General features: G+C 35.7%; 1 protein-coding gene across 1 annotated transcript in view; it reads left to right on the top strand.

Annotated features, from left to right (window-relative positions):
- Dgkb (diacylglycerol kinase beta) overlaps positions 1-27,252 on the top strand; it is a 696,235-nt gene that overhangs the window by 586,925 nt on the left and 82,058 nt on the right. The window lies entirely within an intron of this gene.

Consider the following 27,252-nt stretch of genomic DNA (forward strand, 5'->3'; position numbering starts at 1 on the left):
GTTGTTAAGTTATCCCATTCAGAAACACTTACCAATAAAGAATAATTTCAGCCCTTTTATGTTGACACTGCTTTAAACACAGAGCCTGTTATCTATTGTATATCTGTGTTGCAACCCAGATGCAAATTTGATTCTGCATCATTTTCTAAATTATTATTTGTTTATTTAATGTGTAGAATATCAGGTTACATTATGCTATGCTAATAAAATATTTAACTATGTTTAGTTTAAGGTAAAAATAACAAGTGATGTTAATAGTTTAGGCAGTTGAAACCCTAGGCCTATTATGAATAATTCTCAGTATTTAATTAGAAAAGGTATATACAGAAAAGGAAGTGCAAAGTTATATACTCACAAACAAAGCTTAACATTCCTTCAAGTTTTTACTAATTTTCTGTCATAAAGCTACTACTCGCTTTGCCCATAGCGCATGCTTTAAATATATTTGTTCTTTGTCTTTGCTGTCAGTCATCTGATAAAGCCACCCTCTCCTTTACCTATACAACAACTTCAACTTGTCACCCAACACCCTCAGTCATTTTCACCCACTGTCAACAAAATAACCAGGGTTTTGAAGAATACACCAGGTGATTTCATTCTTCCACTTATATTCCAATACTGCTAAATTATCAATATGCCTTAGAAATTTTAAAACATCAAAAATGGAATATTATAATGGAACTAAATATAATTCATTCCATACAAAAAAAAAAACATATCATGGTACTTAGAAGAAAAATGTATAAATATTAAGAAAGAAGAAATCCTGAAAAACGACTTTAAAATGTAACCAAGGCCCTAGAAAAGAAGGAATATAAAAGTTAACAGAAAATAAAGACAAAAACAAAAGAATAGTTAAAAGTGGTGGTTCCAGAAATAAGAAAGTCAGATGAGCTCAGAATCTTACTCCAGAACCTACATGGCAGAAGAGAATCTACTCTCATAAGTCCTGTGTGACATTTATGCATGTATGCCTTAGCATGTGTGCTCCTGCTCTCTAAAATAATAAGTAAGTAAGTAAAAAGTAAGTAAATAAATAAATCTTCTAAGAAAACAAAATGGATAGACCTCTGCCAAGACTTTGAATAATTAATGAGTGAGGAGAGCTATGAAAATATTATCAAAAGGAGATAAAACTACAGAGCTGTTAAAAAAAAAACTTCAGAAAAGTCAAGAAAAGAGAGCTGAAGAATAGAAAGTCAGTGTTATTCTTGCTGGGACATCAGAGTCAATAAAAAGAAGCATAGAGTGGGCACCTACACTACACTCTAGGTGTGTGAATGTCTTGGCAAGGACATTATTTTTCTGTTGATCAATTCTCATGTTTGCTATAGAGTAAGCAATACCAAGTAATCTCCACATACACATCCTATTTTACAGTTTTCTGTGAAGATCTCAAGAAATCTTTGTTCTTTTATCTTTCTTCCTACTTAATTAGGGGCCAAGGGAGCTGCTTCGAGGAGAGAGAAATATTGTTAATTGAATTCAGTGTCATGGTCTTTATCACCATAAGAGTATACTGTATTGACTTTGCTGATTGCATTATGTGTAGTAGCAATAGGAGGGTGATTAATATTAAAATGTTTTAATCATTAAGATGCCTCTAATTAAATTATTTTACTTTTGCCAAGTCTTAAAATGGGAATGCGTTAAATTTTGTTTGCAAGTTGTATCTATCCTTTGAAGTTGGTTGCTTATAAATAATTACAGGATAGGCAACATTAAAAGAAAGCTAAATTAATTGCATTTGTTACCAAATCTTATGTTATCTTTGTATCTATCTTTTCTGTCAGAACCCTCTTTCTTTCCTTAGTATATTCTTTACCTAAAAACTGTATTTTTATTGTTACTTTACTGAACCAAATGTAGGATTTACTTCATCATGTGGTGGATGACCTACCAAAGAATAAGTGCTAAGTCCAGTGATATCACATGATATTGTTCTCTCTGGGGAAATCATTGTTATTTTATAATACCCACAGTAAAAATACTCTTTGAGATATTAGTCAAAAGAATATGACTTTTATAAGTGAAAATGATACCTCAGTCAGCCCCTGTCTTTATTTTTCTTGCTTTGGAGATAAATCAGATCTCACATTGTCATAACTGCTCTGGAGGCAAAATTGGGAAAACAAAGAGAGGGGTAGTTTTGGATGCTTAAGAGACTTTCTAAACATTTAGGACAACTCAAAATGGGAACTAAAATCTCCAGTGTATGTTGGTGTTCCTCAGACATAGAGCTGTAATTTCCAGTGTACTGCTATGACAATTTAAAATAGAGGATGTGTGATTCTAAACACACTTATGGGTAAACTGAGATTCATTTTCTGAGTAATCAAAATAGTATATTTTTGTGTTGAAATTGAAATTCAAATCTGATTCCACATTTCCTGACCTGTTGGCACTATGTAGTGGCTTATTTTATTTGGCTCTTATACCTCTACTTCCCTTCCAAACCTTTTCGAACCTAATCCCTTCGAAGCCCTCAATACTAGGTAGAGGAGAAAGAAGGTTAGAAGGGAAAGGGGACACAGACCTCTCTAGACTACTCCCTGCTGAATAGAGGCATCAAATTCCTAGGGGCAAGCCCAATCTTCTTAATCAGGGTATCTTCAACTTCTTCTTCTAGCCAGACTGCAACAACAGCAACCAGGAACAACAGGGAAGAGCAGCAACTGCTTTCTTCTTCTTTGGAGTGCCCTTATTCTTCTCTGGGCTCTGGTATTTATTCCCTCTCCAGAGTCCCCAGAATTAAACTCTCTGCAGCTGGCAAAGATCATACCCCTATGACTACACGAGACAGTCATAATTAATGGTGATAAATCAACTGAAGTACACCCATACCCATACTTTGGGTTACAAGAAAAACATGTTCACATAACATGACTGAGGTTTTAAAGAGACTAACTCTCAGTATGCTGGCCATTCTTTTATTGCAATTTTAAACATGAAAAACAGCTATCTATCGTTAATGAAGTTGTATGGAAAGCAGAGAAAGACCCTTTAAAACAATTTGAAATAAATTTGGGATCACATCATTATGTCTTCAACTCAAATCTATATTCTTCCTCTTACCAGTTCTACAACCTCAGAAAAGTTATGTGTTCCCTCTGGACACTGAGTTTTCATACATAGTTGGATCTCTATTTTCCCTACTCTCTTATCCTCATGAGTTTATAGAAACGAAATGTCTACATAGTGTTGTTCTAATTATCAATGTTAGCTAATTGTTTAACAATGACAAGTGATATAAATAACTCAAAGTCTTTTGCTTTATCCTTCACAAACTAGACAACCACACTTCAGTTTGGAACATAAGCTATAATTTATTTTAACATGATCCTATTAATCTATTCATAACTGATTCTGACCATATTTGGTGTTTAAATCAAAGGTACACACTTTTATACAATGTATTTGGAAGATTAATGGCCAAAGATGTATATAATAAAAGGATGAAGCTTGATAGAGGTGCACCATTTCAATAGGTGACTAATGGACTCAAGTACTTCTTTTTCCTTGTGCAATTGGAAAGGAAAAGGAAGGAAGAAAAAAATACTGAAAGAAGCTGAGTCATGAATATTATAGTTAAATAACATCCACAGAATAGAACGATACTTCAAGAGGATAACAAATGATGAGGAAAACATTTCAATATCAACCAGAACACATCTTAACTAAGCTATTTAATTTTTTTCAATTATCACAATATTCAAAAATGTAATTCCATGCAACATGTAGGAAGAAAAAGGGGCAATTGAATGCCAGAGGGACTTCAGATTAAGATATAAGAGTAGACAGATAGGAAATGGTATTTCAGGTGTTTGTAATCATTTAATAATATTAGTCAGTAGGTATCTTGAGGAAATGTTAGAGAACAGTGCTAATACTGGCAAACAAGTGGAGATGCATACAGAAAAATTGGGAAACTCCTTGAGTAGGTTCAGCAAGATGACAGACTATGAGGTTTTAGCATTTGCCTCTTTACATAAAAATCAGTTTCACTAATCATCTGCATATAAATCTACTTTTTCCTTAAGAGTAGAACAATTCAGACAATAGTTAACAATAACTATGAGGAACTTAAACAGAAAAAAATGTTTCATTGAAGAAGACAGGAAGCATATTTTTTACTAGCCACATATGCCCGTTTTTTCCCCCAAGACAAGGTTTTCATGTATAGCCTTGCCTGTCCTGGACTCACCAGGTAGACCAGACTGGCTCTGAACTCACAGAGATCCACCTGCCTCTGCCTATCAATTTCTGCAATTATAGACATGCGCCACCATGCCCACCACCACATATGCCCTTCTTATGGTTAATCCATAATATGATTTGATGATATAATCTCTAGATACAAAAGAAAAATATAAGGAGAACAAAATTTCTGATGGACCCTAGAAAATCCAGTCCAGCTAACTATGGCTCAGGCTTCCTGACCACATCTACATCCTAAGATAGCACTGAAGGACCCAAGCCATGTGCTTGCTCTGGAATTAGATGATCCCACAGACCCAGACTCTAGGATAAATGCTATCATTATTATGGTATTGGTTGCTCCTGTGGACCCAACTACCTGGTAGACTACTATGCACCTGTTAATAAGCTACGCACTCACTGACGGAGGGCAACAAGTAATTCTATTGAGTGCCAAATTTGGCATTAACTTTGCTGACCAGTTGGTTTATTCAAAATCCTTGAGTCGCTTAATGTAAGGAGAATAATTATTGCCAAAGGGTCTGCAAAGAAGATGAGATATGGTGCTGGCAAATGTTAAGACAAAAAGCAAGTCTTCAACTATCACAACATATAAGGAAAATATAATGCAGTCATAATAACAAAATAGACAAGTAACTACTCCTAAGGGAACCAACACCCATTGGCCACTTGAAAAAAAAAGTTAAATATTCAGTTTTAAATTTTTAAAATTTTAATATTTTTATATGTGAATGTTTCCCCTCGTGTACCATTTCCCAAGAAGGCAGAAGCAAGTGTCAGATCACCAAGTACTGGAGTTACATATGGTTGTGAGTGACTGTGTAGATTCTGGGAATCTAGCCTCAGTCCCTCAAAATGGCAACCAGGGATCATAATTGCTGAGCCATCTCCTCAGCTCTCAAGTCTTCAAGAAGGTAAGTGAACTACAGTTCAACAGAAAACTTCACCAATAAGAAGAGAAAATTCATTGATTTCAAAAAAAGATCATATGTAAGAGAAAGAAATAATAAAACAACAAGAAGAAAAACCTGTAAGATGTGTAGAACAACATCATACAAAACAAAAACATTAGAAGAATTTAATGAAGGAAAATAGCAAGAAAAAGGACCAAAAGGTTTGTTTAACACAATGATAGAAAACTTTGAAATGGTATCCATGAAACTCCTAAATCCCCAAATAAACTACACATTAAAGAAAGAAAACTGCACCGAGTCACTTTATAAACAAGTCAATTATAAGAAACTTGAAAGCAACAAGAGAGAAGTAAATTATTTCAGGCTCAGCTATCACCAAACACTATCCATAGATTTCTCAACAGAAACTTTCTTGGTGGAGAGAGACAGATAATACATTGAAAGTGATGAAGGAGAGATCTTCCAGTCAAAAGCGTAGCAACTAGCAATGTTTTTTTTTTTTTTTTTAAAGAAGGAAGGATAAGGACTTGACAATACAGATTGAAGCAAAGATTGCCACATGGTCAGCCATCTGAGAAAAACTAAGTGGAGTTATTTAAAGCATAAGTATGCTAACAACAAATAAAACACAACATAAGAGACTACATAGAAAACCACTGTAAGAGTAAGAAGACAGTTAAATTTGACAGAGAGAAAAGGTTGGTATGCAAACTATCTCCAAAACCCTAAAAAAGAAAACAAATATATCAGTTTTTAAAAGGGGAATGAATAATAAAAGAAAGAAAACTGTGTCATGTGTGACAGTGAGCATGAATTTGGATGATGTATACTAAGTGAATAAGCCAATCATTAAAAAATGATGCTAGATCTTACTTGTTTGTGGCACTCAGAATGATCTAATATCTAAAATTAGAAACTAGAAAGGTTCAGGCCAGTGGCTAGGCAATGGGGAAAGGGTGGAATTTTAATCTAACAGCACAGTGATTCCACTTCAGAATGAGAGAGTACTGAAAAGTATTGTGAGATCCAGGCATTGCAGACTAAATAATAATTTACAGAACAATGTCATAGATTTGAAATTCATATTATATACAAAGATGATACTATGAGAAATGACATGTAATTGACTTGACTGTGATCATCTTGTAATATATATTCATATAAAAACACACATATGCCAATTAAAACACCATGCAGTGCAGCTTAATTACATGCAATTTTTATACTCCAGTTATACCTCAATAAGCATTGTGAGTGGGAACCTTAAAGAATTAATTTTTGAACCATATCTTCTAAGTTATCTTGAGTGTCTTATCAGCCAAAGAAAAAATCAAAACCTTATCTAATTTGTTTTTGTAACTTGTTGCATGATGGATGGCCAGTAAATTACAACATTCTCAACCCAGGAGATGGATTTAGGCATTTTCATCATAGTCCTAGAGATTGCCTGAGTGATTAAAAAGGTGGGCTAATAGGTACATTAATGTCCATGCTACTTGGGCTCTATTTATCAGCTGTGTGAAATTCCAGCGCTTTAGTACCATTCACCATGAAAGGCATTGACTTTACACATAAACATAAAGTAATTGTCAAGATTACACATAAAGTAGAAAACTCAGCTAGAATGGAAATCTTCTGTTTTGTTTTGTTTTAAATGGCTATACTATGTTGTCCATGCTGTTTTGAAATGCAGCACTTCTTACCTTGGCCTCATGGCAGTTGGAATAATAGGTGTGTCACCCTATGCAGATGATAATCACTTCAGTGAAGATTCAACAATTAGTGGACTTATTTAATTTAGTGCAGAGGCAAGAATTAAGTTCTTAGACTTACTAGGAACTTACAATAGTATTAAGAGAAAATGCTTCATTTATCAGATAAAAATAAGTTGAGTGGAATATTTTACCACTGATGAAGTGTTTGAAATGCACTGTGTTTAGCTAATGGTTCAATAGCCATTCCTGAACACACATGCCTTAGAGCAGTGGTTCTCAGCCTGCCTAATGCTTTGCCCCTTTAATATAGTTCCTCCTGCTCTGATGATCCATAATCATAAGGTTATTTTCATTGCTACTTCATAACTGTAATTTTATTACTGTTATGAATAATAATGTAAATATTTTATGTGCAGAATATCTGATATGTGACACCTGGTAGAGGGTCATTTAACACACCCACCCACAAACATTAAAGCTTTATCTAATAGGACTGTTCCCCTATGGTAAGAATTGTCTGAGGTGAATGTAGCAGAGCTCTCAATGTTTAGAACAATGAGTTATGTGAATTAGTCACTCTTATTGAACTAATGTGTTGGAGGCCACCAAGGACAATGGCAATAGATTATATTGTTCAAGAACTCTCCAGGACTAACCAACAATTGGAAGGAAGGTTTTTCATGCTTGAAACTGATGTTCTATGACTCTTGATGAAGTATTACTATTCTATGTGATGTGATATTTATATGCAACATATATATATATTATATATATATATATATATATATATAGAGAGAGAGAGAGAGAGAGAGAGAGAGAGAGAGAGAGAGAGATTTGAAAATTTACAATGTATTTTTATCATGCTCATTCCCTCCTTAAATTCCTAAGATCCATCTCCACACTCCTTATCTATTTCTCCTCCTCCTCCCTCCTCCTCCCCCTCCCTCTCTCTCTCCCTTTCCCCATCCCTCCCCTTCCTCCTCCTTCTCCTCTTCCTCCTCCTTCTTCTTCTTTCCGACTCCGTCTCTCAAACAACTGTCTAGTTCGGTCATGAAGCCTACCTTGGAGTGTAGCTAATATACCAAGAACACTGACTTTTTTATCCAACAGAAATTGAATGCCAATAGCTCCTTGTCTAGGAATGGGCCTTCATGACTCCATGCTTACCTCCCCTTCTCTGTGAGGGGATATAGTTTTTCTTATGTTTTCATGTCTTGAGCATACTGTCACAAACTCTGTAAGTTGAAATTAATATTTATCCTGCTGTGTCCGGAAACAGTCCTAGATTCCTGAGCCTTGAGAGAAAGATTGTCATATAGATATCTCCTTTTAGCACTTAACATTCCAAACTCCCTTTGACTTTAAAACTTTTTCACTTGTGGATTTCTGTGTTAATTTGCTATATGCTATGAGAAGCTTCTCTGACAAAGGTTGACTGATGTATTTGGTCTGTAAGTATAACAATATGTTATAAGGAGTCATTTTATTATTATGTTTCTCTAGGGGAATAATAGTAAGCTTCAGAGGTGCCAGGGTTAATCAAGTTTATAGACCTTGTGACTAAAGACACTACAACTTGAGACATTGAACTTCTTAGAATTGAGCTAGAATGACCTAGAATACTCCTCACTGACAACTAGTTCTTACAGTACCAGAAGGTACAGTTGGACCTTTCAAGAAAGAAAACAACAAACAGTCATATATGGTATAAAGCCTACAAATAACAATGACCATCACAACTAGATATATCCATTGCAATAATGTGATACTTTTATCTTGATGGTAAACAATATTTTTCTACTTGGACTTAACTATGCCAGATCAATAGGAGGGAATTTATGCCTGGTCTCATAATGCTAGCCAACCGACTATGTTTAGATAGGTCATAGACCGTAGGGGAGTACCTTCTACTGCCATTCTGCTAAATCAGTGTAATTCCCAACGGCATCCTAAATATTTATCCTATACTCAGAGATAAATGCAGCTCTCATCTGTCAACAACAAAAAAATGTTCCTTTACAGCATATAGGGCTATTACAGAGATCTACAACCAGTCCAAATGCAAAAAATACGTGACCGGTGGGTGTCCAACCTCATATGATATGCCCACAATGCAACTCCTCCACCTAAGGCTCAGAGAACTTGTGAAAGAGAAGACAGAATGGTTGTGAGAGCCAGATGACAACAATGTTTGTTGTGAGATAGTGTCTCATCAACATGGGGAGACAGCTATACCCATGAAAATCTCAAAAATATGATTTCTTAAACAAGGCTTGCATCAAGACTACTCCAATTGACATGTCAATGTGGATTAGGACATTTATAAGGCTCCACCCATAACTGAAGAGATACAGATTATCAATAGCTGATGAGAGAGCAAGAATTAGTTTTCTCAAGGAACAAGCCCCATGATAGCTTATCCAGTCTGAAGTGGCCAACCCTAAATGTGTGTGTTTGTGTGTATGTGTGTGTGTGTATGTGTGTGTGTGTGTATGTAATTATATGTTTCTAATAATAATTAAAGAAGAAGAGATTATGAAGTTAAGAGGGAGTAAAGGGGCACAAAGGGATTTGAAGGGGCAGAGGGAGTGGAAATTATGTAAATATAGTATTAAACTCTCAAAACTGTAAAATCCAAATGAAATACCAAAGCTAGTGCTTGACTGCCCATCTGTTTCTGGGAATTCTAGAATACTTCTGGCTACCTTGTTCCTCACCAACAGTTCTGTCCCACACTCACTTGTCCCCTTAAAGAACACGAGACATGTAAGTTTTTTTTTAATTTTTTTTATTAATTTATTCTTGGTACATCTCAATGTTTATCCCATCCCTTGTATCCTCCCATTCTTCCCTCCCTCCCATTTTCCCCTTATTCACCTCCCCTATGACTGTTCCTGAGGGGGATTACCTGCCCCTGTGTATGCTCATAGGGTATCAAGTCTCTTCTTGGCAACCTGCTGTCCTTTCTCTGAGTGCCACCAGGTCTCCCCCTCCAGGGGACATGGTCAAATGTGAGGCACCAGAGTACGTGAGAAAGTCATATCCCACTCTCCACTCAACTGTGGAGAATGTTCTGACCATTGGCTAGATCAGGGAAGGGGTTTAAAGTTTACCTCCTGTATTGTCCTTGGCTGGTGCCTTAGTTTGAGCGGGACCCCTGGGCCCAAATCTGCCTATCATAATGTTCTACTTGTAGGTTTCTAGGACCCTCTGGATCCTTCTACTTTGCTACTCTCCCATGCTTCTCTCATTTAGAGTCTCAATAGGATGTCCTCCCCTCTGTCCCAGTTTCCTGGTAAGTGAAAGCTTTTGTGGGACATGCTCCTTGGGCTAGTATGCAGATATAAGTGAGTATATACCATTTGAGTCTTTCTGCTTCTGGGTTAACTCACTCATTATGATCATTTCTAGCTCAATCCATTTATCCACAAATTTTGGGAATTCCTTGTTTTTAATAGCTGAGTAGTATTCCATAGTGTATATGTGCCACAGTTTCTATATCCATTCTTCTACTGATGGACTTTGGAAATCTATCTGGTGCTATCTCAGAAAAATGGGAATAGGGCTTCCTCAAGTCCCAGCTATTCCACTCCTTGGAATATACCCAGAAGATGCTCCAGCACACAACAAGAAAATTTGCTCAACCATGTTCATAGCAGCCTTATTCATAATAGCCAGAACATGGAAACAGAGACGTGCAAGTTTTGTGTCACTCATTCCAGCTTTAGAGTTGAATGTCCTGGATACATAGCTCTTTAGTGTCAACTCCCTTCCCATCAGTACAGCAGTCACTGGGCACAATTCTGGCCACATTTATACAACCTCAAAGCAATAAGAAAAATTTCACTCAAAAATATCTTCATTATTTTTTTTTCTTTTCCTACCTCTAAAACTCTGAAGAAAGTAAAGCCTCTAATGTCATTCTATGTGAAATTGCCCATAAATTATTTCTAATTTATTTACATTCAATTTCTACAACCTCTCTCTAAAAGATTATTCTATCTTCTGCATCCTGTCCATCTCCAATTTTCATTTCCTCACCTCTCCTAACTGATGTGCATACGCTTACTCTTTACATAAAGTCTTAATCCCAAACATTTATAGCATTTCAAGGAAACCCAGAAGGCTTTGTGCACTTCTTTTTTTTAAAGCTTTCATATACTTTGCTGCGGCTCATATATATTAACTGCCGCTGACATTTCTATTGAATTTAGAGGCACTAACATCATCTTCAGTTATTATTATTGACTTGGAGGTTAGGAAGGATAGAGTTGAATTTAAGAACTATGACCCTGCTCTAGGGTCACCAATTAAATTTTATGACTTACCTTATGAAAAGATGGAGTCAAAAGAGGGATAGAATAACTTTTTCTCTCTCTGGTTGCAATATAATTTATGAACAACCATCAGGTTTTGCTCCAAGTATTTCCACAATGTGAGAGATTGCTTTGAAGGGCCTGGGTGGCAGTGCTGGATGAAATCTGACCTAGATTCTCACAAGAGAACCTACTCTCCCAGATCTCTGCTCCTTCTCAGACAGTGATCCAATTCTCAAGCACAGAAACTAGTCAAGATATGTGACCTTTTCTGTGAATGATATACACTAAGCCTCAGTAGACAAAGAATTACCTCTCACCCAGCAGAAAGTCACACTTGAGGTTACCTTCAGGACAATGTAAGGACAGGTGCCCTCCTGCTCCCTTGCCCTGTGAGGCCTTTCTTTCTAAGTGATTTATCCACAAAAAGTCATCCTCCACCGTTTGATCAATGATGGGAACCACCAGAGACTGGCTGCTGAGGGAACGAATTGCCACCCTGAAGGCAGGTCAGGCTTTGAGGGAATCGGAAGAAACTCTAAAGGCTTTTCCCTCATAAGACATCATCTGTCTAGCAAATTGGAATCAAATGATGCCCATTTGCCCCATATGGGTCTCTTTATGCAGGTGTGATGATGTAGTTAAATCACTGCAGGTCATCCTGTATCAGTTGCACCTAAAAATAATTCACTGTAATGTGTTTTCTTTTATTAAACTAACTTTTAACCATTTTTAACATATTTTTAAGGCAGTGTTTCTCAATATCTTCCATTGCATATTGCATGTTTTATGTCTAATGCTTTTGTCCTGTCTGCAATTGGGTCTTTGTATGTGTTTTGTTGGCATATTCGTATGTTCCTGTGAGTTCAGGCAAATGCATTTTATTTGCTTGTTTTAGTTCTTTTCCTGTCTTCATGAAAAATCCCTTCTAACAAGAAATTTTTAATTTAATTAAATAAAGAATGACTTTCTGACTTATGATATTTCCTGTTCTCATGAGCTAATTTTAAAGTCAACTTGTATGTGGAGAGTTCTGTGACACGTAAGTATAATAAACTGATATATATGTGTCCTTTTCATACAAAGCTCTATGATTTGAGTTCAGGAACATATTTGCATATTTAATTTCATTTATGTCGAATCCTTCTTCACATGGTCAAAGCAGCTCAGAATTTCGATAACATTCATAGAATTGTGGCTAAACATATGGGAAATGAGAGGAAACAGTATTCAGGAAGGGGCTGGGAAGCTGGCTTCGCAGAAAAGAGTACTTGAAACTCTGGCAGAGATTCTGAAGTTAACTCTCAGCATCAACATTTGGTGTCTCACAGTGCCTTTCCATTTAGCTTGATAGGATCTAATGCCCTCTTCTAGCCTCTGAGGGTACCACACTTAAGTGGCATATACACATAAGACTTTTTTTTTTATATTAGATGGGGAAATCATGTTTAAAGCACAAAGAATTGTGCTGATAGTGGCTTTTGTGTGGAAAATATTGATACTATATATCATATACAAATTCATACTATAATTTGTAGCAATGATGATAATGAACCTTTGCTTTTTGGAATGCTTGTAGAAGGAGGCTAAAAGAAGGCTCCATGCATTTAATTAATGTTGAGAAAGGTTAAGCCTAGGTCAGAATTTGTGACTTACTGTATACTTCTGGATAATACTTGAGCTTCTAAGCACTAGAGGGCATCTATAAGTGAGAACCACATAAGACCACAGAGCACAATGGCCGGTTAGACTGTGTCTATGCCACAACTATTCTTAAAAACTTGAGAACCATGCCTCTGACATGAACTCTGGTACCCATGGTTTGGTCACTTCCCCTTGGCAGGGCACACGGAGGAAGGTGATGCAGGCTATCCAGATAAGACCTGATCGGCTGTAGCCAGATGCTGGTGGAGGAGGGCCTCCCTTGTCAGAGGTCTAGGGAAGGGGAATAGGGTGGGAATGGAAGATACAAGTGAGGGGGTAATGATCAATGGTCAGGACGTAATATGAATAAATTATAATAAAAATGTGGAGAAAACGATGGAGAAGCCCTCTGTTAAACGTTCTTGATGTGTAGCTCTCAGTTTCTACAGATTCATTAAGGGGTACATATTAAAATGTTCAAAGGCCTCTAAAGATGACTATGAAAGCATTAATCTGAGTAACCTTTGCTGTCTCTTTCTTATTACGTTAATGAAAGGGCATTAAAGAGTGAGGTATCAGAGGGTAGAAGCTAGCTTTTGTAGCCAGTTGTTTCTTCTCTCTTAACTACTATTGGTAAACAAGAAGTGCAAATGACAGAGGTTTGTGGCTTTTGCTGAATGTCTTTTTCTGGGGAAGGGCACCATGGGTAATGAGCTCTTCCAAATATTTCATATTAAGGAACGTGAAAGGAGAAGGCAACTTGTTTCTCTGTAGGAATCACCATACACCCCAGTGACAGCCACAGCTCTAATAAGGAAACTGTAATTCAGATTTGAAGAAGCCAGAATAGCAGGGCCAAAGTCAAATAATTTTACTATTTACCATTTAATGTCAGCTTAGCAATTCCAATAATAGCTTTTAAAATAATCATGAGTTTGGATTTGGAGGGATAGATCATTTGGAACCCTAGTTAGATACTCAAAACCCAAGACAAAAGAAAGCTCAGTGAAATGCCTTGGGCTTGTCATCCTAGCACTGGAGAAACAAAAAAAGACAGATAAGTCCTTGTGCTCACTGGTCATCCAGCATAGTCTACTTGGAGCTCCAAGACAGAGCAAGAACTGCTCCCGTTTCTGAGGACCTGGGAGGAGAGGGAGAAGGGAGAAGGGAGGAAGGGTGAGATCAGGAGACAACAAGGGAGGGGGCTACAATAGGGATGTGAAGAGAACAAATAAAAAGTTTAAAAAATTAAAAAGCATGATGCCTGAATTTGCCTCCACACCCGTGTACATACACTTTTATTCACCTACCCACATACTAACACACATACATGCACAAAGCATAATTATACAATTGTTTAATATTAACATTTCTTAATTGCTTTGATCAAAGCCCACGGCTTGTTAACCCTCTCGATTTTTTTTTTTTTTTTTTTTTTTTTTTTTTTTTTTGTACCAGCACTGCATAGTTAACTCAGAAAATTCTACATGGGACCCAGACATGGGGAAATTGTGTGTTTTGTTTTGATTTGTAGGTCAGAAAGTGTGAGAAGAAATTGTCAGAGAAACATAGTAATAAAAGTTATTTGATGAACATGATTTCTCTTCAGGGAGCAAGTATCATTTGTGGTAACTGTAAAGGAAAAATATAGAATGAACATATACCCACAGAAACAGCTAAAATGTTCTCTGACATAAGGCTATAATTGGTAACTTGGTAAGATGCATATCTTTAAGAACTTATCTTTAAATTCTGATTTTTATTGAAAAAAGATTCTTTTCTCATACAATATATCCTTATAATTTTTCCTCGATCAGATCCTCCCTGTTTCTCTCCATCTCCCTTCCACTCTGGATCTGAGAACTTTCTGTCTCTTTTTATAAAAGAACAGTTTTCTAGGAAATAACAACTAAACGGGACAAAATAAAATATAATAAGATGAAGCAAAATCTTCTATACTGAAGTGGGGCAAAGCAACCCAACAGGAGGAAAAAACTCCCCAGAGCATAAAAAAAAAAACATTATTAGTTTCTTTGCCAACTGTATTACAAACCCATAATATTTATAACAGGGTACCTATAGGAATAGAACCACTCCCATAATTCTGATTCAGCATTATTTTGAAAGACGTATTCCATCTCAAATGGTTTTGGGGGAGGTCTTTAGCCATTAATAAAATAATTATTGATATTCTAAATCTTAGAAATCTTTTAGGCATACCAAAACCAATGAATATTTAATATTAATCATATAGAAATCTCAACCTATTTATGATATTTACAACAATGTAAACTTAACCATGATATATATTAAAATGTGGACTTTGTGACATTTATTGTTATTCTAATTGAATTATTAAATTTTAATTCATTTTGCATTTTGATATTACAAAGCACTGAATTTGAAGAAAGGACACTGGAGTTGCTTTTGTGTGGATCTTTGTGTTTTTCATAGTTAAAAGGCTTACTGAACAAGTTTACAGCTATCTGAAAAATGAATGTAACAATTACTTTAGATATTTGAAGGTTTACAAGGAAACCAAAATATAATCTGAATTCATAAGAGGATACATATGTCTTAATTTTGATTATTTTAACTGGCTTTACATACATTCAATTGGCTTACTAAAAATAAATCTGAAAGGATATTGGACACAATCTAGCATGTTGCATTAGACACTTAAGCACAAACACAATTTGAGGACTCCCAGATATTGACAACTTGGGATGTACAGAGGGCTTCATAGAAAGCAGGAACCTCTTGATATATAGGAGAAGGTTTTTGTGCTAGAATACTAAGTTTGATTATCAGCATTGCTTTATTGGGTTTGGGGAACAAAGCTGACTTGAAATCACATACCAAGTTATACTCATGTGATCTAAGCTTCCCCAAATATATCTTACCTCCTTGGCCTGCACAATGTCTAGTCCAGCTTTATTTTGTGAGATTTCTCCTGGCGCACACAATATTGATATACTTATGAAATAAATGTAGTGTTAGGATCAGAGATTCATTGACCTTTTGACCTTGCATATCATTTAATCTACTTTCTCTTTTTTGTGTGAAAACTTGAAATGAAAATTCTAATTACCTACTCTGAAAGAGGAGAAGACATAATGAATGAGCAAGCATGATAAAATTGTGAAGTGCTTTATCAAGGTGAGGAATCATTATGACTGTGTCACTTGAAATTCTGGTATTAAAATGTGCAGCAAACAGAAAACTGCACAAGGCAATTTGCCACATAAAGACTCAATAGTAGTAAGCTGTTCCAGAAAACACAGCTTCGATTCCATTCACCCAAAGTTTCAAAAGCATTATACCTACGAGCTTCAACTTTCCTGGATGCATGTTAGCATTTTTAAAACCTTTTGAAACAAGCAATAATGTTCATAGAAATGTAGAAACATGATGTTCTTACTGCATTTTTTTTTAAAGCTCTGCACCCTTCTCTTGCTTTTATTGCCAAAAAAAAAAAAAAAAACGATGGAAACAAAAGATGCAGAAAAGACATGAAAGGAAGTAATGGCTGCTGAGCAGTTATGCTGTAGATGAATAATAGACAAGGATATAAACAGATGCAAGCAAAGCACCAATGCACACTGAATGAGAGGAAGCACACAGCAAAGGCAGCTAGAATTAAGCAGTGGGACTTGGCATTCCTCTCCCCTTGGAAGATGTTTTGTTAGTGATACAAAATCTTTTTTTTTTTTTTTTTTTTTTTTTGGTGATAAAGTCTTTGCTTTAGGCACTCAATATTCTCTTGACAAATAAAAATAAAGCAGTAATTAATACTTTCTCAAAACGTAAAGTTCAAACTTAAATGTAAGACAAAGTCTGGCAATTTTTAAAAAGGGTTTTCCTTTGATATTTCAACAAGTATAAAATGTAATAGCCAAGTGCATCCAGGATGAGTAACTGGTATCACAGCTGCTTCTGTAGGGTGTGTTCTAAGAATCCCCTATATGAATGTGGTGAGCTGAACTCACTCAAATCAGTATTTACTTTTGGGGATTGAGTAGTGACTGACTTCCCAGTAGGGATAGCTGTGTGCCTGCTGTGCACACTTTACAGGGACTCCTCTTTTCAGGTAGTACAAGTTCTCTGACCAGCATAATAGTTTAAGACCTGTTAAATGTAGCCCCTTCTGGCTGGAGAGTATTTTAATTTCAATTAGATTCTCAAATGATACAATTAAAAATATGACAGCAATACAGGGTTATACCACTACAAAGTTACTAAGTGGACTCTGAGAACTACTGGACCCATCTGGGTGGCTCACTAGTGAAGTCAACTCTCTTCCCTCTAGTCTCTCAACTATTATACTATGCATAAATTTGTCCTTTTCAGCATGAAGCTGTGTCAGGATATTGCAGTTTGTGGTTGACTTGAACTTTCAGGCCAGCAGCAACATTGCAACGAATATTCTCACCTCCAGCCTAAGCAGGGTGAGCTATTCAGAAGATCCAATCACCACAATCTAGACACCCACCATTGGGAACATCACCTGAAATACCTGCTTGGTACTTCAACATTTCCTGATCTCCATTCTGCACACAGAAGACAAAATATTTAACCTTGTACTAATTTTAAAAAGGTACTTTGTTGTAATGATGGCTGGTTTCATTTGTATCAAGAAAAGGTATTCCTAGGAAGGTTGTTACAGTTAAATCTGAAATTAAATTCCAGGATGCCTGAATAGCACAGCAAGAATAAAAGTTTTAACTGATTCTTATCTCTAAAATAAAGGAAGAAAGAAAATTTGTGAATTTTCTACCTTTGAAAGATGTATTCACATAGTTATTTACATAATGCATACCAGCTAATTAGATAGAAATAAAATAAAATAAAATAAAATAAAATTTCAAATTATACAGGGAGATTAAACATAAACAATATTAAAAACCTTATAATCGAAATTGAATACTTGGGTTAGTATGCATCACTGATTTATTGGTTTTCTACTGCCCTGCCAAGAAATTAGGAAAATGATAGGTTAATATATTGTGACTTAAAAAAAACAAATAAAGGAAAAGTGACTGTTATAAAAAATAGCTTAATATTTAATTCACAGTGTACTCATAGGTCTGCTTACTTTCATATTTATATGTATATATGTGAATGTGTATGTGTGTATGTGAAAATATATAGACAATTTCACTCTTTTCCTTTTTTTCTTTAATTGGAAATACAGTTTTTTCATACAATGTATTATGGTTTTCCTTCCCCACATCTGCTCCCATCCAAATCCACAACCTTTCTACTTTTTCTTAAAGAACAAATAGACACTATTCTCAGAAATAATAACAAATCAAATAAATTAAGATAAAACAGAGCAAATCAGAATAGGCCAAAACAAATGGAAGAAAAGGATCCAAAGAAAAAGCACAGGAAGCATATATGGACATAGAGACACCATATTTGTCCACACAGAAATCCCATAAAAACCCGTAACTGGAAGATTGTGTGTGTGTGTGTGTGTGTGTGTGTGTGTGTGTGTGTAATATATATTACATACATATATATGTGTGTGTGTATATAATGTATATGTGCATCTATGTGTGTATGTGCATGTGTGTGTGTGTTTGTGTGCACAGAGGACCTGTAACGTTAAAAAAAAAGGGCCTGACAAAATAGTATGGACAAAGAACCCTCAAAGAGGCCATTGAGTTCATTTTATGTTAGCCAACTACATCTGGGCATGGGAGCCTGCTTTTGAAGGTAGTTTGTATCCCCAGTGAGACTGTAGGTGGTGCAGACCTGTGCAGGTCCTGTGCATGCTACCACAGTCTCTGTTAGTTCACATGTGCATTGGTTCTGTTATGTTTAGAAGGCCCTGTTTCTTTGTTGTCCTCCATCCCCTCCAGCTGTTATATTCTTTCAGACTCCTTTTAGTCCTTGGTTACCTGAGCCCTCAAGGGATGGATATGAAGATCACATCCCATTTAGGATTGAGTGACCCAAGGTCTCTGGTTCTCTGTGCCTTAACTGGGTCTTTATTTTCATTTTCCTCTACTGAAGAAGGAAACTCTTCTGATGATGGCTGAGCACAGAGATGATCTATGAGAATGGCAGAGCCAGTCCTTTACTAGTATATAAAACAGTAATATTTGATTTCCCTCTAGGTCCCTGGCCTAGCCAACCTAGTCTCAGGCTCTTGGCAGAATTATTTGTTCCATCTCATGAAGTGGGCTTTAAAATCAATTAGGTATTGGTCAATTATTTCCACCCACTTTGTATCAGTTTGCACTAGTTCCAGTAGATCATCACTGTAGGTGGAAGGTGTTTAGCCAGGTGGTTTGCCTTTTCCTTTGATAGTATGTAGAGTACCTTCCAGTCTCATGAATGCTAGTCCATAGGGGTAAAGCTCTAGGTAGGTCAGAGCTCCACTTCTTCATGTTCTATGAGCTGTGTGTGTTTTGTCTTTAGAAATGTGGTCATACTTTCAGTTTGTGTAGAGCAACCATTGGACTTGACAATAGGCTGCCTTTTTTGGGGGGGACCCTGTGAGGACCCTTTTACCAACAATATGATTGGCTATAATCCATTCCTGGTACTGGAAGCTTCACTTGGTGACAAGATATTTCCTGTTGAGGTACTGTCCTGTTATTATTGTGCAATTTAATTCATATTTGTATATATTTTAGGAAGCCTCAAGTGGCCCTTAGTTATAGCTGACCCTTCCTGTGTTGACTCCCTTGATAAACATTTTTTCTCTTTCTCCCCATTTTATACCCCTATTGCAGTTCCCCACCTCATCCATCCACACTTTTCTATTCCTACCCCTAGTCTCTTAGTGTCTGTGGCTAGAAGGATTATGACTTGCTTGTCAAAGACAGGGATCATGCACATATGTGTGAATACATAGCATTTTTCTCTTTCTGGGGTCTGAGTTACTTCATTCATGATGATTTTTCCTACCTCCATTTATTTACCTGTAAATTTCATTATTTCATTTTTAATGGCTATATAAATGTACCACATTTTCTTTTTCCATACAGCTGCTTAGGGACATCCATGTTGTTTCCAATTTCTGGCTATTATTAATAATGTAGGAGTTAGCATGCTTGTGCTATGTCTTTATGTTAAGCTGAAGTGTCATTTGAGTATACGCTCAAGATGGACTAACTGGCCTTATAGTAAACTACTATCTTCCTGAGAAATCAGCACACTGGTTTCCATAGTGGCTGTGCAAGTTTCCACTCCCACCAGCAATGAAGAAGGGTTTCTCTTATTCCACATTGTCGCCAATTGAGCTGCCACCTTTTTTGTTGACTTTGTACATTCTGACTAATGTTTTATGTAATCTCAATGTAGTTTGGACTTACTTTTCCAAGATGACTAAGGCTGTTGAACATATTTTAAGTGCCTCTTTGCAATTTTGTAATTAATCTTTTGAAACTTCTACTGTTTAAATCTATACCCAATATTCTAATTGGATTATTTGATTTTTTGATATCTACTTTTATAAATTCTTTATATATCAGATGTATAGCTGGTAAAAATATTTTCTCATTCCCTACCCTGCTACTTTGCCTAGATAATGGTGTTCTTTGCCATGTAGAAACTTCTCAGTTTCATGAGGCCCTATTTATTTATTAATTGTAAATCTTAGTGCCTATGTTAATGGTATTCTGTTCAAAAGTCTTCCTGTGCTAATAAGTTCAAGACTATTCCCCACTTTCTCCTGTGTCAAATTAAGTGTATCTGCTCTTCTATTGAGGTCTTTGATCCATTTGCAGTTGAGTTTTGTGATTAATTAGTTGCCAGTATTACTGGAATAAGAATTACACTGACCTGCATGTGACATAATTGGCTTTTATATTTTTATGACCATGTAAGCAAAGAGAAATTCATAATTAATTATTCTTTTCTGCTATATAATTAGTTGCAAAACAGGTAATTGCCTTGCAGTCTTAGAAAGCAATTGAATTACTATTCTATCTCTTACAAATAAAAATATCCCACCATTCCTAAAGTCCTTCACTGAAATTATTATGATATATCATCAGTTGTATGAAAGCATGGTTCTTGTTGAAAACAAAGCCATGTAACAAAAATGTTGGCTGTTTCATTTCTTTTCATTTTTATCTGAGTGGCATTGTGATGAATATTCTGTTCTGTAGGATGTTAATTTAAAAAGGGTCACACATATAACTCAATTCTAATAAAAGGCTTACTTCAAATACTTTTAAAGTGCTAGTGCAGGCTGTCTAGGATAAATAAGTTATACAAGTTAATTGTTAGTTGATCATATCATGGTCATGTGAATTACTAGTCTACTTTTATCACAAGTATATACATCTTAGGTGCAACAGATAGATATGATTCTATAGAAAGATAAGTTGGAATAATTAGATAAAGTCTTCAAAAACCTCAGAAACATACAGAATATGGCATTTAAAATGTTTTTATTATTTTAAAGATTCACTAACAATGAGACAAGTTAACTCCTGGCAACGCTCAGCCTACCTCAAAGAGGATTATGAGCATCAAAGAACCTCCTTATAGAGATGGCTTCAAATGTGGCAAATAAGCCACTGGGAAAAATGTCCTCATTTCTACCACAGACAGAATTTTGTCTAAAAAAGGGCAAGCTTGCATGCAGGCAGAGTCAACAGCCAACCTCTGCCAAGACAGAATAAGCAAGTCTTCAAAAGTTCCTGCCTCACAAATATGTCTGTCAGATATACAGAAGGCTGAAGAAGATTCTCCAATGTTATAGAGAGTTCTGGGTGACTATTCAGGTAGCAAACTGTCTCTGTCATCTTCTCATTTGGAAAGCTACTAAGCTGCACTCCTGGCATACTCAGGTAATCAAGTTTACTCCTTCTCAAGTCTCTGATGGGGTTGAAGACCAACTAGCTTAGTTTTACAATGAAGCTTAGTTATTTAGGGGTTAAGATACTTTTAACTCTAGATAGATGTTTTAAGTTGATAATGACAAGATGTGATGGAGATTGATTTACATTCAGAATTTTATATGCACCAAGATAGGAAAGATGTTTTCTTCAAGGCTGTCAAATACAAATAGCCAAAACACTGAGAATGTAACATTTATATAATTCCTGGTTGTGTCATGGTTCTTCTTGCTGTAGGTAGTTTATTGTATATATGAGTAATAATATATGTGTATATGTAAAAATAAAATGTTTAATTAATAAAAAATAAAATATAAATAAATAAATGGGTCACTGGTTTCTTTTCACTTTGATATTGTTCGCCCAATTTCAGAAAAAAAATGATAGTTTATAAGGGATTTCTTTCCTTCCATAATTGATCATTTTCTTTGATTCCTAAGAAAATTGATCTGTTTTACTGCTTGTTCCAGAAGCAGTAAGCTTGAGCTGTTTTTGAATCCTGATTCACAAGCCGTAAGCTGCCTTTACTGTTGGCAGATATTTGGGTTGATGTTTGGTTAGATCACAAAAAATTTAGTTAATTATTTTCAATATTGAGAATTCTTTGAAATAATACCTATAATTTAAAAAGTTTAATTAAATGATAGACATACTGTGTGAAACTATTTTTAATTTTTATTAAATTAAGTATTGTATAATACTTGTCAAAAACATATAAATGAGGTGATTCATTTTTTATTGTTTTTGAAACTTCAATTTCTAGCAGTATAAACTGGGTTTTGTGTATATGTGTGTGTGGTGGGTGTGGGGTGTATATTTGTGTGTGCATGAGTGTATGTGCATATGTGTGTATGTGGGTGTGCATAGGTGATTGTGTGTGTATGGATGAGTATGTTAGTGTTTGTGTGTGTTTATGTGTATGTGTGAGTGTGCACATGCATGTGTGTGCATATATATACTGTATGTGTGTGTGCAGTATGCAGTGTGTTCATATAAATTTCCACATGTAGGAGTAAGGAAGTACTCCGGAAGTATGGCTTACTATTTATGCATATCTCTTATGTTGCCACAAATAGCCTCACATAACAGCCAAATTGCTTTCAGGAAGCTAAACATTAATATACAGCCTAACTATGAAAAGATGGATTCACTTTTCAGAGAAGTAAAAGCAGATTTAAATGAAGAAAATTAGTACCCATTTTTAAGCACTCTTACCTGTTTGGTAGTATTTTTCATCATGTGTTTCCCGATTACACTTTCAGCAAATGCTATATATACCATTCACTGTTCTAACCTACACTTAAAACTTGTATTATAAAAGTATATGAGCTGATGATTTCCAGAGAAATAATGATCAAATATTGGAATTCTGCTTTATGGATAAAATTTGATCCAATTGGTATCTCGTTTTATCTCCTAAAATGAGGTCCCATTAACAAACCCTACTCTGTTGTACAGAATGACAGTTTAGTTTCTTAATATCAAATTCTTTCTCATGTTCCAAGCAAAACAGATGGTTAAGATAATTATGATGGAAATGGCATGCTGAGAAAACTGTTGAGAGACCATTCATTCTTGGATTTTTCCTCTTCCTCATTTTTAAAAATAGTGAATAAAACTATGGTAGGATAGAATCATGCACAGGATTTTGTTACTGTTTTGTGTTGTGGTGTGGTGTTTAGGCTTTCTCTGAACAATGAGCTGTGTGACTCAGATGAGTAAGGTAACACTGTGGTCTCGGTTTCTTGTGTAAAGTCAGGGCTCAGGGGCTTGTTTACCAGGGGTCCCTCCACCCAGGTGTGCAGGTAGATGGAAAATGGAAAGGATTCCTGGAAAATGAAAAGTCAGCCTAAGGAAAAGAAAATGGGGTTCCAGCAAAACCAAACCCAAGTTACTTTTTTGTTGACCAAAAGAATTTTTATGCAAAAGGCATTTCAAATTAGTTTAAAACAGAGAGCAGAAATGAATCTGAAATGCCTACCGTATGCTTTTTCAGCACTTTCTAGCAATTATGACAATTTAGGTGGTTATGTAAATTACACAATTCTTGCAAAATGATATAATTATGGAATGTTGGGACAGAAACAGAAAAGGAGTACATTGCTTTAAAGTGAACACTGGAACTACACAAAACCAGGAATACATCACTCCCCCCTCAGTCACTTTTTAGAAGTCCCTTGAGATTCTATCCTTTCCAGTAGAAAATGTCAACATAAAGCAACTGTCTATGGACAAGAGCCTCAGGAAAACCTAGGTGAGCATGTGAAATACAATAAGAATATTTAGAGCTTTTTTTGTTATTATTTGGATTAGGATCATTAAATCTATATTTGCAAATATAATATATCCACATATTATTTTTACTAATATTATCTTCATTCTTAGTAATTTATTCAGCATACTGAAAGATTAAAACCTTGGAGAAATATTTTTGACAAGTGTCTCACCTAACATGCTTTCAAGAATAAGGATTTGGAGAGGGAACAATATTTAATTGCAAGTATTGGTTCAGTAGTTTAAAGAATAGTTAATAACCTGCTTTTTCAAACTCTTAAAAACACTTTTTGGGGAAAGTGTACAAAATCTCTTTTCCTTAGCAGTCTACCATAGTTGCCTAACCCCTGTCAGCTCTATGGTTAGTTATCAATGCTAAGAACCAGTATATGTAACTGCGTTTGTGAGGAAGGGTAAAGAACTCACCTTTCTCTTTAATATTTGAGAGAACATGGTCATGGACTCATGGTTTTTCTACATCCTGCATGATTTCACCTTAAAGTGACATAAGAGGAAAACACACAGGCACAGGTGTGTAGAGTGCAGATGTTTTCACTGCCAAATAGTACCCACCACAAATATAACAACACAGACTAGGCATTCGGGGTCCTTGGGTGAACTTTAAAAAGTACATTTCTCACCCTAACTCAAACTTAAAATTGGCTTTACCAGGCTTCATCTCACATATGTGTAACTGTGAAGCAGGGTGGCCACAGAAGCCTTCCTTCCAGCTTGTTTCTCCTACCTAGGAAGGAAGGAAGGCGAAGATGGTTAGAACGAGCAAAGGGTTCCTTCCCCAGGTATCTCTGGACATAGCACTCACACATACTTGAGTTCCAAAAGAATCTATTGCCATTTCCCTCTTAAGGATACAAATAATTTCAGTCTTGGAGAACCTCTACACCAAACACAGTTTATACTGATGTTTTTAATCAGTGATAGACAATATGTAACTTATAGAAGTGCCCCGAATCTTCATTTTCATGTGTACAAATGTATTTCTGCTTCTAGTTACGTTACAGAAGCTCCCGTCCCAGCTCCCCCAAGTGACGGAGGACTGTATAATGAGGACCTCCTGGTGGAGGTCCCTTCTCCATAACCTTCTCCAATATAACGTCAGACTTCCTGTGACATCAAAACAAAATTCTAAAATTCAATTTGGGGACAAGAACAAAGGGTATTATTGGCATACAATTTTGCCTTACAAAATATTAAATATGGGTATCCTCCCTTGGCTAATATATAAAGCATAATGAAAAAGAAAGATGAACTTTTATAGTGCTCTTCACTGAGGGTTTCTTCAGACAGTCTCATTGGTCACAGGCTCACCAGACAAGGGGGCAGAATTGTCTGAAAGCTCACATTTCCCCACCCCTTCCTATCTATGGTCCTATTTTTCTCCTGCATGTAGCTTAAGGCCATTCTGTTTTTTACACATAAGCTTGCTTTATCTTGAGGACTCTTCATGTGTCCCTCTCCTCTCTCTTCAAGTTTAAGACACCTCAAGAAATGGCCTTCCTTTTCTGTAGCCATTAAGACAAAATAACAAGCATGGAAAATAAGCCTGAATTGTCTTTGTGTGGCAAAAACAAAACGTCATTTTAAAGTGGCCAACAGATGCTTCCTGTTGCTCTGGCTACAGTCTAGATCTTAAAATCGTTAGTGCTCGGAAACTGCCATGTTAGGGCTTACAGAGTTCTGTTGATGGGGTGGGTCTTACGTTTGTCTTTAAAGCAGGCACTCCCATTACTCTGATAGTTGGCAATTTACTGAGCATATTTCCATGTTGCAAGTACCTCTTTGTTGTTTTGAGATCCATAGAATATAAACTTTTTAAATAATCAGACAATGTACACTAAATAGTAAATTCCCTAACTAGCATATTCTAAATGTTTCCATATTGAATCTATGTGAGTCAAAACCTTGATTCTGTATCAACCAAGTTGGAAATTTAGTTTGTCCAGTTTTGGTGCCTGTTCCATCTGGGCAGAAAAAGATGGAATCATACAAGCGTTTGGTCCACTCTAATGATTTTCTTGCCTTTGCCTCCATAGTCTAGAACACACTGTACTGAAACAAATGTGTAGTTATCCTACTAATCATTGTGAATTTAAGTGGCAGTGGGGATGTGCTCCTGAGGGGATTAAAATGTTCCTCTGTCTCTTGAACTTGCCCCAACATTGGGAGGAAGGAATTTTGAGCAATTGTTCACTTTAGGACTGCATGCTACCTAGTAACATTGAAGACCTTAGTCCATAGTGGACCAGTAGTGAAGGTATCTGACAAAGCCTAACTCAAGGATTCTAGAATGGGATATCAAATATCTGCCTCTAGCCTTCTACAGCCTCAAATATTTAAGCCTCTTTTTTTTTCCTCTTAGATCTCTGATTACTTTTGTTAAACATAGGACACAGGACAAAAGATTCAGTAAAATACAGTAAAGTAATACAAAATACAGTAAAATACAAAGAAGAGGGACTGGACAAATTAAGATAGACAAACAGAAGACTCAGAGGAGCAGACTACAGGACTCATGCCACAGGAAGACTTGAATGGCATAAGCATGTTTCTTAGGAATCTCATATTTCTTAAACTCATAGTTTGGGGCTTATACAATGTTGAAAACTATAAAGAAGTTTAATAACTTTGGTATATTTAAATAATGTTACAGATACACTTCAAACTAAATATCTAGTTTCATTTAGATGTGTCAAAATTGTACATCAACAATACTCAGTTTCTTCTTTTTAAAAGTGAGAAAAGCTAACCATCTTTTAGCAATTATTAGAAAATACAATGCACTAATTAAGTATTTTTATAGGAACTATAAAATGTTCCTTCTCAATGAGAAACTATATGCACATATGCATATATTTGTGCCATTGCATATATATGCATAATAATTTACAAAATATTTATTAAAATATACTTAATTTAATACAAAATAAATGAGTCACAGTATGTAACAAGACATACTTATTTATTTTAACTTCATGTTTGCCTTCTTGCAGAAGACCTTTGATGTTTTCCTGATAGATTTAGTTCCTCAAAATGCTAATAATATATTTTATTGAATATTTTTTTATAAAATATTTTCAGAACATGCAGAACTTTTGAAGAGTTATTAACAATGTACCCTAACCTTACTTAGTCAAATCTATTAGCCAGAGATGAACACTAGGTGTTCACTTAACTCTTAGGCTCCTGGAGGCATCCTTGTCATGGTGCAAAGAAGAGCAAGCCCTTAATTGCTGTGAAACCTGGGTATTAAATTAGATGTTAGAAACACTTATCTGGAAAAAAAAATACA

This window comes from Acomys russatus, chromosome 1 (assembly GCF_903995435.1).
Source record: "Acomys russatus chromosome 1, mAcoRus1.1, whole genome shotgun sequence".
Lineage (NCBI taxonomy): Eukaryota > Metazoa > Chordata > Mammalia > Rodentia > Muridae > Acomys > Acomys russatus.